This window comes from Nicrophorus vespilloides, unplaced genomic scaffold, assembly GCF_001412225.1.
Source record: "Nicrophorus vespilloides isolate i.1.1-1 unplaced genomic scaffold, Nicve_v1.0, whole genome shotgun sequence".
Classification (NCBI taxonomy): domain Eukaryota; kingdom Metazoa; phylum Arthropoda; class Insecta; order Coleoptera; family Silphidae; genus Nicrophorus; species Nicrophorus vespilloides.
The window spans coordinates 14,313-24,945 of NW_017096203.1; positions in this window are offsets into that span (position 1 = coordinate 14,313).

The following is a 10,633-nucleotide window of genomic DNA, read 5'->3' on the forward strand; positions in this document are numbered from 1 at the left end:
ACAAAGCTTGCTTTATTCACATCGATTCCAGACCCGAACTTCTTGCTCTTCTTTCCAACGAACAGATGGTCTAAGCTTAACAAAAACCCAACCTACCCTAGGTCCTTCCATGCATCACCTAGACCTTCCTTACACACACCAATAATTAAATTTAATTGCATGTTGAACATTACCACCCGGCACACACACCTACATCATTCATCCGCAGTCCAGATCGATCCGGAGTCGAGACTCCACGGATTTACTCCCGATCAAATTTCAGAGTATTTACACTGGTCTTGAATATTTTACGTCCTCCATTTAATATTCCTTCTGACTTTTGCGTTGCGTTGCGTTGGGGGGACCCGAAAGCATAATGTGGTAAGCGGTAATCTCGACTATTTAGCTCAGGGGATAAAACATCCACATCAAAAAAATAAAAAAAATATACTGAAGATATGATGATGATGGGAGAGCGAGGAAGATATGAGTATAACTTCCCCACTTACGTAGGTATATACATATATTTCGCTATATATAGAGTAATACGTCACGTGTTCATGGCAGTACACATAAGAGAATGTGATGCAATAAAATATATCCTATCGCGCGACTCACCAGTCGCGGCAATTTACCCGGAACGTTCCCGGAATATAAGAATCTTCAGTCAACCCATAAAATTCGACTCCGAGCAACACAATTTCCTGACCATATTACAAGAGAATACTCCCCTTTTAAACAAGTCGACTTTCTCTCTCTCTCTCCATCTCTTTCTCTTCTTGTTTTACTCCCTTTCTTTCTAACAGTTTGAGCCACTTTAACAAATAAGGCAGCGATTGCTCAGGAATAATACGACGAGAATCAAAGCAGGAATCATTTCATTTACTTAATTGGATTTTCCTACTTCAAAAGGAACTTTATAATAGCAGCAGAAATATTTTATTAATCGTACTAAAACTATATTTACATACCTTATTCCACTAGCAGCTATACTTCTGTATATATATATTACATAAATTTTAAATAATACAAAATTTAAAATTATCATTGTCATGAAAAATATAACAAAATAATAGTGAAGTAATATTTTTCTAGGGGATATAAATATTTTCAATTAAAAAGTTTTAATTGAAAATAAAAAAGAGCATACAATATCTCGCGCAAAATAATAAAACTGTTGATTGTTTGATGTGTTTTTGTAAATTCAATTAACCAGTGGATTGTGGGTGTGTGCAACGTGACAAATATGAAGTGCGTTTAGGATTCAAAAATGGATTCGTTGAAAATTCTGATATCGCTGGAATGGGAATGGGATTGGGAATGGGAATATCACGGGAGCGGTGAGCGCATCCATCCGGCATGATTTGCATAATCGAAGTTCCCGAAGAATTGTTTATTTGATAAATGCGCGTGTAATGTGTGAAAGGCATCGGAGTGGAAAAAGCGAAGACGTGTGTGTATATTTGTGCTGGGTAATGTAGTGTTCGCGGGAGTGAATTTCTACTTAAATTTTAATAAAAATAAGTTGTTTCAGGTGTATTGTGCATTAGGAGATGAGGGTTCCTCGGTTGGCTGATGCCGCCGCAATAGAAAGCGTAACCTGCGAAAGGTTGCGGTGGAGGTGTACGGGGGTTTTCCGCTGTTTAGATCTGATCGAATTCCAAGGTACACACCTACCTACACATCCAAATACAACCCCCGAACGCTCGCGCTCCGTTGATACGAGTTCGGCAAGGGATGTTGGTGGAGGGATGTAGGTAGGGATGAGGTTTGTAATAAAATAAAGTGGGCATAGGGGGGTTTCGTGATTTGTGATGCCGGCTTCTGCCTTGAGCATTTTTGCAGAACTACTTGTGCGAGTTTACGTCGCGTAATCACTGTAATTGCTCGACGGATCCTTGTCAGCCAGCACATCTGCATTCAGTTTTCTCGTTCAAAGGGGATGCTATCCCTTTGTCTCGCCTGGCTAAGAAACGGCAAAAAGTAATCATTATGCAGGAATACAGCCGTTTCGAAATGCGAGCAAAAAGAAATGGAAAGAAAGTCTGAAACAGTAAAGGGGAAAGAGAGAAAAAAAAATAGTATAGGGCGTTGGAGAAAGAAATGTATGGTGTACTGGTAAGAGGAGAGATGATGAGCTCGAGATCGGGATGAAATTTTAAGTGATATTTGGATTTGGATCGATCTGGGTCCGAGACGTAGACGGGCCTAGCGTTAACCCATCACCTCTCTTTCCCTAGCGAAGATGTTTTGATGAAGACGGAGAGGAGGTCGCCGTCGACTACATTTTTAAAGAATCAGCTACAACCTTCTCTCTCTCTCTCTCTCTTATCCCGTGCCCATCCCCTCAACGCCTCCGCCGTCTTCTACCTATGCTCACTCCAGATGCTTTCAGGAAAATTGGCCGCTTTCAGAAATATAAAAATACCATCTGCTCGTGGATATTCGGACTCAACGACAAGCAAATTCTCTCCACACCTCCCAATACATCAATGGTGCTCATATTCAAACCATCTTTAACCTCAACCATCAACAAGTGATCCCATCTTACATATTTTTTATTACCTTCTCTATTACAAACTTCACATCACTGATACTACAATCTCTCTATTAATATTATAATCTTGTAAACTGTAAATACAAAAATCATAAACTTATTACTAATACAGAACAACATGTTTAACGTGAAACATTAGAGGTATTCATAAATGTGTTAATTACAAACCTCCATGACAATAGCTTAATAAACCAACGACTCAAACGTCCTTTATTATTTAATTAACACTACCTGCATAGTGCATAGCAATTATGTAACTAAGGTAAATTGCAATTATCAAGTACAAAGTAATTTTATAACTAATTCTAAATAATATAAAATTATAAAAATATTCTAAATTAAAAAATAATAATAGAATAGTTGAATCGTTTGTGGAAAGTATTTTTGGAATTATAGAGCAACAAGCATTTCCAGTTAGAAGTGGAAATGAGTTATGCGAAACGGGAAAGCGCAAAAGAGGTCTCAATCAACAAGTAGCAATCCTTCGCTATTCAATATAACGATCGCTATGTAAAATAGACATACTAATGAACTACCAATCGAAAGCCCTTATTGTTCGCCTAGGGAAATACAAAAAAGAAAACGAGTGAGAAGAAGTAAAAAAAAATCACTAATTATTTTCGACAGAATGAGACGTAATTAAAAAGAGTTTTTTCTATTGTCTTTCCTTTTTAATTTTCTTTTCTCTGCAAATCTTTAATACTTGCGAGGCTTTTAATACGAAATTAATTAATAACCTTAAAGAATCATCGATTAATCAGCAATAGTTTTATGCTAAAAAAATAAAACAATCAATCACTGTGCGACGTTTAAGTTTTGCGGATTAATAAATTCCGTCACCCCTTTGCCCCGTTTTTTGCCCCTTTTTGCCCCCTGAGGGTTGGAGGCGGCGGCGGCGGTGGCGGCGATCGCGCGCGTGTGTCGCTCGTAACTGCCGTTATTTATTTCGTTCCATGTGTCTTCATATCAAAGTGTCTCTCGGTTTCCTTCCAGCCGCAGTAACAAATGCGAAACCACTTTGGCATCTCCCTCGGACAATAAAAATGGCGGCGGTCCTTCCGCCGGAAATTGCGTTTTTTCTCCCTCTCTCTCTCTCTCACACACACACAAACTCTGAACTCTTCACCTCTTGTGTCTTAGAATTTTATCGAGAAATAAACTATAATAATAATAAAGATAATTTACTATTAAGTAAATTACGTAGCTGAGGAACAACAACTTGGTTAGAAATGCAGAAGAGCAAGAGAATGCCTCGGAGCGAGGATCTTACAATTCGCGTGTGTTTACTCTCGTGGAAACTGCCTTTTCCGCTGTGTACTTAAAATAAGAAATATATGGAATGCCTCAAAGCGAATGTCTTGTATTTCATGTGTGCCAGAGACTTTGCCGTTTTCCATCACCCATGTCAAAGACATCCGGTGCATCGGTGGGGTCAATCCGTCCCCCCGGTGTAGGCTCCGAAATCTCATATTACTTGGAAAAATCGAATTTTCTTCCTCCGCGTTTTTCATCCTTTAGCGGTGGACTTCGATTACATAAATTCTAATTAGGCAGGATGATAATAAACTGGGGGAGAGCTGCAGCTTCACGCTTTCTCCACCCTCGTGTCTGCTGCCACGTTGTTATATATATATATATAATTTTTTTTACTATCTACTTTGTTTTTCAAGGGGAGTTGTAAATATTTATGAATTATTATGCGGGGCAGAATAAGTTTTCAGCGGTCCTAATAAGTTTCAGTAATGTAGTGTCCTGCAGTTCGGCAATTTCAGGAGGCTGGGATCTATTAGCTGAATAGACATATATCGAAGCGGCGCGTTATTTATCCCGAGGGGTTGGATTTCCGCTTGATTCTTCTTCCTCTTCATCGTTTGCTTTTATATTTATTCCGCGTGTCTCTTTTTCCTCTTTCCTCTTCATCTCTCCTTTGCCCATCCCACACGACTCCTCCTGCTTTCGTCCTGCTAGTCCCACTGAGCTCTGTGTGTCGGGGCGGGATGTATATAAAATTCGTAGGAAAGATCAACGACATCTTAAAGCAAGGATGGCAGCCTCTGACGTGCATCACCATCATATATCTTATTCCTTTTGGGGTTTATCTGGCTACAACTTAAGACTGATGTGAAATATATGCCCTTTTTCAATATTTCTCCTGTTTGAGCAATTGGGGACGCGACGAACGCCGCCTATGTAACAGATGGGCTTTAATGATGGCTTTATTGCTGCAATTCGTTTCGACGAATTCCCTTATTTATGCCATTAGCGTTACCTCATTCATCCTAGTCTGCGACAGACGCAAAGGTTAATAAAGGGACGAATGTTAACGACGGAAACGGACGCCACTAGCTGACATATTACACTGACACATCAGATGTGTCTTCGTCCGACTTACTATAAAAAAAAATATATTCTATGAGTTATAATTAAACATCTAATTATATAATAAAGGATACTAATTTATTTAATAAAACCAGACTTTTTATTTGAAACTATGAGTTTGTATTACAAAAAACTGATTGGTAAAGTTTATAGTTATATATTAATGAAAAGCGTTTTTTTACATGTTCTTACAATATTGGTATAGGTTGGATAGCTTTGGTTTGATCGATACTCGAAGAGCAATTGAATGTTTTATGCTTAGGGTGTATTCTTTTCCCAATGAGACATCGTTTCGAATTGAAATGTGCATGTTAATTTATTAATAGTAGCCGTGTAAGATTTGCGTGTTGCCTCTAGATAGGCAATGCCCTTGGGAGTGCGGTGGTCCCTCAAGGGACCGATTGACCCTTTCCGTTTGCGCCAGATGTGTGCGACGGACCACCTCCACCACCAACACGTTAGAAACCCAGAAAATACAGTTTTGGTTGATATGATGAGAAAAGGAAGGATGCGGGAGAAAGGTTTAAGGATAATTTGATGGAACACAAATTGCTTCGCTGCTGATTCAAATGAAACGGGAAAACGCCTCCGGCTGCCAGTTGCAGCTTATCACTTAAACGGTTGCTTAACATAATTACGAACAGGAACAGGTAGTAAATTGGGAGGTCGAGCGAGCGCCCTTCGTCCCGTCGGGGAATCCCACCAGCAATCTTTGAATTTTATAACCACGCTCAGTTCACTACCAAAAACAGGTTTGTCAATCTTCTATCTGAAACCTACAAATAAAATTACTTGATATACATATTTTATATTTAAATGATTTATTTTGTTTTTACTATGGAAACTCACAGTTTTATTTGTAATACATTTACGGAGATTTCCTGTAGATTATCTTAATTACTGGATAAGTTTGAATGCGTTGTTGTAATGAGGTAAAAATTACGTTCAATATTGATACTAGGTTCCCTAATATGAATGCATTAGTTGCGCCCGATAGGAGAGCTTTAAAGTTCAGATTAGTGCAGCAGGGTATTAAAGGAGGAAGCCGCCGCCGGTAAACAATAACATAATGCATTATTAAGCAACTGCAGAAGTACGAATTCAGCGCATTATGGATCCGAATGGATGCCGTGTTGTTTAGATACTCCCATCTCATGCCAATTAGTATAATCCTTGCTGCGTCCTTCCGTCTGGCTAATTGGAAGAAAATTTGTCTGCGAATCGCGTCGCCGATAAGAGAGGAGTATCCACGAAATCTTCGGTCGATGGACCTAAAACCGTCGAGAGCAACATTTAAATTGAATTTAATAATTCACCGGCCCCGGCGCCGGGCAGAAACGTTTTTTCAATGGCAGTTGACAGTGCCGTTGGGAAATTTTCTGAAATTCCCGAAGGGCCACTCCGGCCCTGGCCGATTTCGCGACACGTTTCCAGAAAACACGGACAAAAATAATAATAATACTAAAGCGGTAAAAAAAAATACACGCAAAGCCATCGATTCGAAGGAGTGTAGGAGTTGGGAAAAAATGAGCGAAATCCAATCCGGATCCTGCCATTACCTAAAATAGGGTTTTGAGAGGCGGCTTAAGGCCCGCACTATCTTTGTTTCCGACACGATGATTCCTCATTCAGTCGAGCTGATCCGATCGGGGCTTTTGTTATGATTACGAAGAAGCGCGCATCCTCAACATCAAATTATTGAATTCACACACACCTGACTGCTTATACTAATACGGACATCTCACAATTTCCATATACCAACTAGTTCAGTTCCAAAGGGTTGTTCGTAAGTCGAATTTGTTTGTAAGTCCGGGGAATTTTAAACATTTCAAAATATACTTATTTTACTACACTTTATCATGGTTTTTACTTTTATATATGTTAAATTTCCTATTACTTATTGCATAAATTTATTTATTTATTGCATACTTTTCAATGTAGACATCACAATTATTTAATAAAAAAAAAACGATAAAAGAAACAAATGCAACAAAACCGGTGGCAATCGCAAGCCTGACAACCGATATCCCGACTATGTCAAAATCCCGACTACCATAATCCAGACAATCAAAATCCCGACTATATCGAAATCTCGACAATGTTTTTTATTATTATAAATTTCTACAATAACATTTATATGGTAGTCGGAATTTCGATATAGTCGGGATTTCAGGATTTGTTTCTTTTGTCGTTTTTTATTAAATAATTGTGATGTCTACATTGAAAAGTATTTGTAAGTAATTTTTCAAATTTATGCAATAAGTAATACGAAATTTAACATATATAAAAGTAAAAACCATGATAAAGTGTAGTAAGATAAATATATTTTGAAATGTTTAAAATTCCCCGGATTGTCGGGATTATGGTAGTCGGGATTTTGACATAGTCGGGATTTCAAGCGTTTGGATTTTAATACAGCCGGGATTTCGAACGTCGGGATTTTGATAAACTCGGGATTTCAATAGACGGTCTTTCGTTTGTCGGGATTGTGATATAGACCCCAACAAAACATATAGTACATCTTCAAAAAATATTATATTTTATTAAAGAAATTATCAATTTTTGTTTGTACAGTTAATTTTTTAACACTATATATATCCTTGTTACAAGTTAGAGCTTTTAAAAATTTTGTTCGTAAGTCCGGGAGTTCGTAAGTTTTATTAAATAAAATTGTACATATTATCAAGCCATTCATTCATGTCAATTTACACATCTTTTTGTATATGGATGAAATTTAATTGTGAGTGCAGAAAATCAACAAAATTTAAAAAAAAAGTAGGAATATCTGGCGTTTAATTAATGAATTTTAATGCAATCATTGCGTGCAGATTTTCGTGCCCGGCCACATCGCAAAATTGATATTTAATTAATCGCAGTAATTGCGAATCATTCGGTTTGTGCGTTTCTTTCGTTCGAATATTAATGGCAACGCATTATTGCCGGGACGCGTGTTATTTTCATTTTTGCATTGGCAAGCAAAAACCGCAAAACAATGATTTTAAATAAAGAAAATCAATTGGTGTATAAACTGATGATTTAATATGTGCAAATTTCCAACATTTACCAATTTTGTTTGTGGTTTATTTTGTTTCTCAATTTTGATTTATTTATTTAAACTTATGTTCAATATAAATTTTGTGTTTACTTTTAGTTTATTTCTTGGTTGAAGGTTGATAATACACTAAGGACGTTATGAAAAGATGTGTTATGCGACATATTGCATTCGTCGAGTAAAGATCAGAGTCTTTGCAGTTTCTGTATATTAGATCGGGGGCTCAGAGCCGCATCCAACGGTTAATAAGAAACCGTTAACGATGCTGCAGAGCGGTGGAACCGGACCACTCGCTGCTTTATTTTCACCGCCAACCGCTGCCTCCACCTCCAAGCTTTTACAATATATAAACCGCGTTTAAGTGATGATGAGAAATGGGGGACGGCTGCATTTTTCAAGTAGACCGCAGAACACGGAACACCGCAAATTAAACATAAATCAATATATGCGGAAGGAACGACAATCCTTGGAAGTGCATCAGTAAAGGACGAAGGACCGGAGGGGCTTATTTATTTATTTGCCGCCAGTATCGGAGGACGGGATGAATCTGTCACTGTCAGAGGGTAACGGGCGCTCCGTGGAACGCAAGCCATCTCATCTTCGTCCTTCCATAATACGTCCGTTCTACTCCACAACACAACCCAATAACCATTTACTCATTATCCTTTCTACTAATTCAATCCTAGTGTACATTAACTAATCCCGAATTATACCCATCTTTCACACTGCTGACACTTCCGCCCCTCCGACACCGCAATCATTACTTACGATTCCCTTTGCTCAATTAAATAAACACACTTACATTTATTATTAAAATTCCCATAACCTACGCTACATTCCACAAAACCCTACAATATCCAACTTATATACTTTTAACTCACACTTGTTACATAATTAATTTCTACAGCAACAGCACATAATCCACCATAAATTACATTTTCTGTTATTCAAAGCTTTTTTGAGTGTTTTTCTTGATAACCAATCTTGTTAATAGTATACTTAATGAGAAATGTCCATGCTTCAATATGCAAGTATCCTTATATTTGTATCTAGTACCGTTTTCCTGTAATGTTCTCTAAAAGTTGATAAAACTTCTTTAACACTCGAAAAAGCAGTGTCTTCACATTTTGGTGTATTACTCGACAACCAATCATGTTAAATGTGTCTTTAAATACTAAAACTAAACTCAAATGTGTATGCTTCAATAATTCTGTAATTTGTACTCAAAGTTGAAAAAACGTCTTTTTAAAACTAAAAAAAAGCAGTGTCTTCACGTTTTGGTGTATTACTCCACAACCAATCATATTAATTGTGTCTTTAAATACAAAAACTAAAGTCAAATGTATACGCTTCAATAATTGTGTAATTTGTTATCAAAGTTGAAAAAACGTCTTTTTAAAACTCAAAAAAAGCAGTGTCCTTACGTTTTGGTGTATTATTCCACAACCAATCATATTAATTGTGTCTTTAAATACTAAAACTAAACTCAAATGTATATGCTTCAATAATTCTGTAATTTGTACTCAAAGTTGAAAAAAACGTTGTTTTAATACTCAAAAAAAGCAATGTCTTTACGTTTTGGTGTATTACTCGATAACCAATCATGTTAATTGTATCTTTAAATACTAAAAGTAAAGTCAAATATATATGCTTCAATAATTCTGTAATTTGTACTCAAAGTTAAAAAAACGTCATTTTAACACTAAAAAAAAAGCAGTGTTTTCACGTTTTGGTGTATTACTCAACAACCAATCATGTTAATTGTGTCTTTAAATAATAAAACTAAAGTCAAATGCATACGCTTCAATAATTCTGTAATTTCTTATCAAAGTTGAAAAAACGTTTTTTAACACTCAAAAAAAGCAATGTCTTTACGTTTTGGTGTATTACTCGACAACCAATCATGTTAGTTGTGTCTTTAAATACTAAAACTAAAGTCAAACGCATACGCTTCATTAATTCTGTAATTTGTTCTCAAAGTTGAAAAAAGTTGTTTTAACACTAAAAAAAGCAGTGTCTTCACGTTTTGGTGTATTACTCCACAACCAATCATGTTAATTGTGTCTTTAAATACAAAAACTAAAGTCAAATGCATACGCTTCAATAATTGTGTAATTTGTTATCAAAGTTGAAAAAACGTCTTTTTAAAACTCAAAAAAAGCAGTGTCCTTACGTTTTGGTGTATTATTCCACAACCAATCATATTAATTGTGTCTTTAAATACTAAAACTAAACTCAAATGTGTATGCTTCAATAATTCTGTAATTTGTACTCAAAGTTGAAAAAAACGTTGTTTTAATACTCAAAAAAAGCAATGTCTTCACGTTTTGGTGTATTACTCGATAACCAATCATGTTAATTGTATCTTTAAATACTAAAGTCAAATGTATATGCTTCTAAAATTCTGTAATTTGTACTCAAAGTTGAAAAAACGTTGCGTTAACACTCAAAAAACAGCAGTGTCTTCACGTTTTGGTGTATTACTCCACAACCAATCATATTAATTGTGTCTTTAAATATACTACTACTAATTTTGTGAGAACGCGTTTTATTTAAATATGTAACTGTTAAGTAATCCTGACTATCTCCTACTGGTAAAGTAACATAGGCAACCTTATTTACATTGTTCTTAGAAATGCATTTATAATTCCAATAATTGGATTATT